Here is a 5012-nt window from a genome sequence, read left to right as displayed (position 1 = left end):
AATAGTGTCTTGGTCCATTTTCTGTTGCTATAACAGAATACTCCAGGCTAGGACATTTATATAAAAAAGAGAGCTATTTTGGTTTATGGTATGGGAGGCCAGTACTGACATCTGCTCTTGATGAGGGCTGGTTCTAGGAGGAAATAGAGGAACAGAGAAGAGGGGAAGGGGTTATTAATTTATAATAATAATACTTAAATTATTAATTTATAATAACCCACTCTTTAGGAATCCTTTCTTTGTTAGAATGGAGTCTCAAGGCCCTCACCATCCTGACAATGCATCAGTACCTCTCAGCACGTTTAACTGGGAACCAAGTCTCTACATGAGAGTCGGAGAAGAGTTATATCCAGATTATAGCAGAAGGTTCGCCTACTCTCTTCCACTTCAGAGGACTCTGTGACAGTGGGATGAAGTATAATCTAATTATAAATAGACCGTAGGTGACATGAGTAGTAAAGAAATTTGCTCACCACGCATAATGGTACACATCTGTAAGCTCAGCTACTCGGTATTCAAGGCCAGCCTGAGCACGAGCCTGTGTTATTACATCAGAAAAATGGTTGAGAGTTTAGTTAAGAAAGACAGAGTGTTTGCCTAGAAGATGTAGGGCCCCATTGAAGGACTAGGGATTAGATACGCAGGGAAAAGTCTCCAGGTAGACTCAGGTATGTGGGGTGCCCTGCAAGGCGGTAGAGGGAGTTATATACACCCACGAGGTCTTCACAAATGGCATGGCCTTTCCTGCCTCTCGCTGGACCTTGAAAGGTCAGGGAAGATGTGTAGACGAGAGACTGGACTGAGCTGAGGAAGTCCTCTGGGCAAAGCTGTGCTTGTCTGTCAGTGGGACTTCAGTTGAGGAGGGCGTGTGCTGCTTTCTGGGGGTGGCAGGGAGAGGCAGAGTCACAGTGTGATGGTTAATCTTGACAACTTGACTAGATTCAGAGTGACACACCTCTGGTAAGTCTATAATGGAAGTCCCACTGTGATTGTGCACAGCAGGGCTCCATGGTTTGGATCCTGAACTGTGGAAGGACAGTGAAGGCTGAGGTCTCTCTTGCTGTGGGAGCTCCTTCCGCTCCTTCAGCCAATAGCCATTAAGATACGAGCCCACTTGGATGTGGTCTCTCATACTATAAATGCAGCTGTAAAGCTTGCACTTCTCTTGCTTCCGGCTCTTGCTTTCAGCTGCTAGACTCTGTTCCTGTTCCCTGTTCGTGCAGAGGCTTGTGATTTAGGACAGTGATCTGTAAGTCTCCCCTAAATAAATAACCCTTTATTATACGTAATTTTGAACTAGTGTGGAATTATTTTGTATCTTCCACCATCATTCCCTAGTCCCTGACTGCTTACCAAGATGATCAGCAACCTCCCACCCAAGCCATCATGCCTCCCTCGTCACAGTGGACTGGATCCTTCTTCTTAAACTGCCTGCCCAGATAAACCATTTCTCTCTTAAGTTGTTTATTGTCAATCATATGAAAACTTGTACACATGCCAAGTGCAATTTGGCCCCCATCAATGGGGCTTCCATCTCAGTCCCTTCTCTCTACTTTTCTCTGTGTGTGTGGTTACATTATGTTAATTCCTTTCTGCACATGAAGAAATGGGGACTAATTTCTCCTAGGATCTTCCCAAGATCACATTACTGGTGAGCCAAGCCAAGAAGCCAGGTTTATAGGACATAATGTGCTGGCTATCAACTCCGTGAACAGTGGAAGGACATGGTTTGTTGCTAATTGCCTGTGCAGGGAATGGGCCTTCTCCTCTTAGGACCCGGAGAGCTTTCCTTGCCTTACTCAGCTAGCAGAGCTCAAGGCTGAGGATTTAAGATGAGGGATCAGGGAGGGGAGATGGAGAGTTGTCAGAACTGATGGTTCTTAGAAGCTCCCCTAAGGAGCACTAAGGAGGCTGCTACCTCCTTGTAATAAAAGAGGGAGATGCTTCTAGAACCCTGGGAGATGATGCTCTTCCTCATCTGGTCCCAATACCCTCTTCTCATTACCAAATGTCAATCAGGTCAAACAAATATCTGTACTGATATCCCCTGCCTTTGAGACCAGCCCCCCCTCCCCCCCGACTCAAGTCTCTTTGGCTTGGTTCAAATGTTCTTTTTTTTCAAATACAGATGTTAGATCAGGCCAAATGGGCCGAATCTCTTTGCTCTTGCCCAGCTGGAATCCCAGGCAGAGAGAAACACAGATTCCTCCCTCTAGAGAGCCTGGGTCAGGACTCTCAGGCATCAATCTTTCAAGGCAACTGATAAAAGAAGGGTAATGTTGGGGAAGGTTGAGAGGAGGTCTTGACCTTTATTTCTCATTGTAGAAGGAAGAACTTTATGGAGTTGGGGCATCAGGTGGGCCATGCCTGGACAATGCTCAGAAATGGGGCTGCTTAAAAGAGACTTGTCTTGCAGGAGTCCCAGGCAGTTGAATCCAGCTATATTGTGATGTGGTCTCTCTGGCAGTGGTCAACTGGGAAACCTGGACTGCAAGTATAGCCTGGATGGGGACAACCAGGGGATACAGGAGGTTTTGGGATGTTTGCTGAGTCTGGATAAGGCACCTTTGAGTTTGGTGCAGTAAAGTCTAGAGTCATAATTAGCAATCAGGGAAAAAGGGAGGATAAGGGGACAGAAAGAAACTCTGGAGTCATTCTTCAGAGACCTCTGACAAGCCAGATATTGAGGAACACAGAATTTCAGGAGAAAGGGGGAGGAGGTCAGAAGATGCCTAAGAACCAGGGCCTGCCCATTAAAAAGATGATATTCCCAGATCTCTGATAGGCTGGTCCGAGGGTTTCAGGAAGGGACTGGAGTCACAGTCAAGAGGCAGATTGGCCCGAATATTATTAGCAGTGTGTGGGTGCTTAAGACTGAGTGCAGTAGGAGGCAGGCTGTAGAAGTGGGATGGGCTGGAGAGTGGGGACCTAGCAATCCCCAAGTACTTTACTGACTACTCCTCTCAAAGCACAACAGAGAACTGCTTGGAATTGCTAATCAACCATGAGGTCACTCCTTGCAAGGGGCATCTTTGTCCACTTGCTGTAACACCTGTGCAGGCGGCAAATGGGCCAGCCACTGTCTGTGCCCTCAAACAATCATCTAATTCCCGTTCCCTGGATCTCACCTTTCCAAAGCGACAATGCTTTGATCTGAACTAATTTGCATGATGGAAAAGTCACGGAGAGAGAATGTAGTGTCAGTGTTAATCATTTTTTTTAACTTCACATTATGTGATCCGTTAACATTAATATTTAATTTAATGCAGTCAAAAGATTAATGCTAGTGTTTATTTCTAAAAAAAGGCAAGGATGCTTCAGGCTGCTTTCAGCTTGGTTGAGCTTTGGGGGAAAAAAAAAAGAGACAACAAACCATCCAGCGTGGAAGAAATGTATTCATGCCGTAATAATACAAATATCCGCTCCCTCACCCGCTCTCCCTCCTCAGCTCCTAAAAATAAGCCACGGGGTTCTAATGGGGACACTGATTAAATATTCGGCTCTGTAATTTATGCCCAAGTGAATCCCAACAGGAACCAGAGGCCCTGGAAATCTGTTGTGAAATAATTATCCTGAATGACATTGTGGAGATGGTCTGCAAGGGTGCTGTCAATAATGCATTAGCCCAAATCTGTTTGAAATACGGCAAGGAAATTACACAATCTTCATGGGAACCTGAAAGAATTATCAGTAAACAAATTTAATCAACTTGATGTTATGCATACCACTCAACCTCTTATTATCTGATCATCTGGGTTTAGAACACTCAGGGGAATTGAATGACGTGGGATGTAAGGCTGCAGCGGCCTCTCTGTCTGCATGTGAGCTCTCGCTCAAGAGCCTCTGTGTGTGTGTGTGTGTGTGTGTGTGTGTGTGTGTGCGTGCGCGCGCACATGGAATCAGCCTCGGGTCTCTGCGTTTCTCCTTGTTAGCTGAATTTTATTTGCATTTTTCTCTCTGCCTGATGGTTGGCTCTCACCCTCTTCTGGCCTGGCTCTGGGACTCACATGTCTCCTCCTCCTAGCCCCTTGTAATGTTAGAGTCCTGCATTAAAAAGTCAGCCAACTGCTCATGCTTCTTCTGGGTGCCTCTTCTTCCTCTTCTGCCTTCAGAGACAGGTGATCAGCTTGCCTGGAAGCTCAGAAGCAAAGAGTTAGTTAGAATGAAATGGGCAGTGGTGGTGCACACCTTTAATCCCAACCCTTGGGAGGCAGAGGCAGGCTGATCTCTGTGAGTTCAAGGTTACCCTGGTCTACAGAGCTAGTTCCAGGATAGCTAGGGATACTCAGAGAAACCTTGTCTCAAAGAACGAGAGGGAGAGAGAGAGAGAGAGAGAGAGAGAGAGAGAGAGAGAGAGAGAGAGAGAGAGAATATGCAGAGAAAGTGAGTATTGTGACCCCAAGAGACGCTTCACGCCACAGATGAAAGGGCCCCATAACTTTGGGATCTGAGTGAGAGTCTGACACCAATTTGCTGGGTGATCTTGTCACATATCTGGCATCTCTGATGTTTTTGGGTTTCTACTGCACCTTAGGCTTTTTCTTCACATTTTCTTGAATAGCCCACTTGAGAGTTCCATGTAAGGAATCCGCGTCTGCCACACATTGTCTTGCCTCAGCAAGTTTTTTTGGAAGTGTTCAACAATTTCCTTAGAATTCAAATATTTCTTCAACAAGGAATTGGGAGGCTCAAGAGACTCAGGAGTAAGCTAAAGATGATATGTCTGGGAGAACAGCAGCAATCCCCCGTGGTCTCCCTCCCGGCAGGAAGAGACTCTGACCAGCTGAACTCCAGAGAAGAGATTTCCAGATTGTCAAGCTGTGTGCAAGTTGTACAAAGAGCTTCAGGGTTTCAGGTTTAATAAGTCATCGTCCCTGTTGGGTTGGGCTTTTCAGTGATGCAGCTGCCTTTGTATCATTTCGGCTCTCACAAGTAACCATCACCTATATTCCTATTAGCAACCCCAACAAAAACTCAATGGTCCATTAAGTTGGAGTTTGATATAAATCATT

Source organism: Microtus pennsylvanicus, chromosome 10, assembly GCF_037038515.1.
Source record: "Microtus pennsylvanicus isolate mMicPen1 chromosome 10, mMicPen1.hap1, whole genome shotgun sequence".
NCBI classification, from domain to species: domain Eukaryota; kingdom Metazoa; phylum Chordata; class Mammalia; order Rodentia; family Cricetidae; genus Microtus; species Microtus pennsylvanicus.
This window is presented reverse-complemented; position numbering follows the sequence as displayed.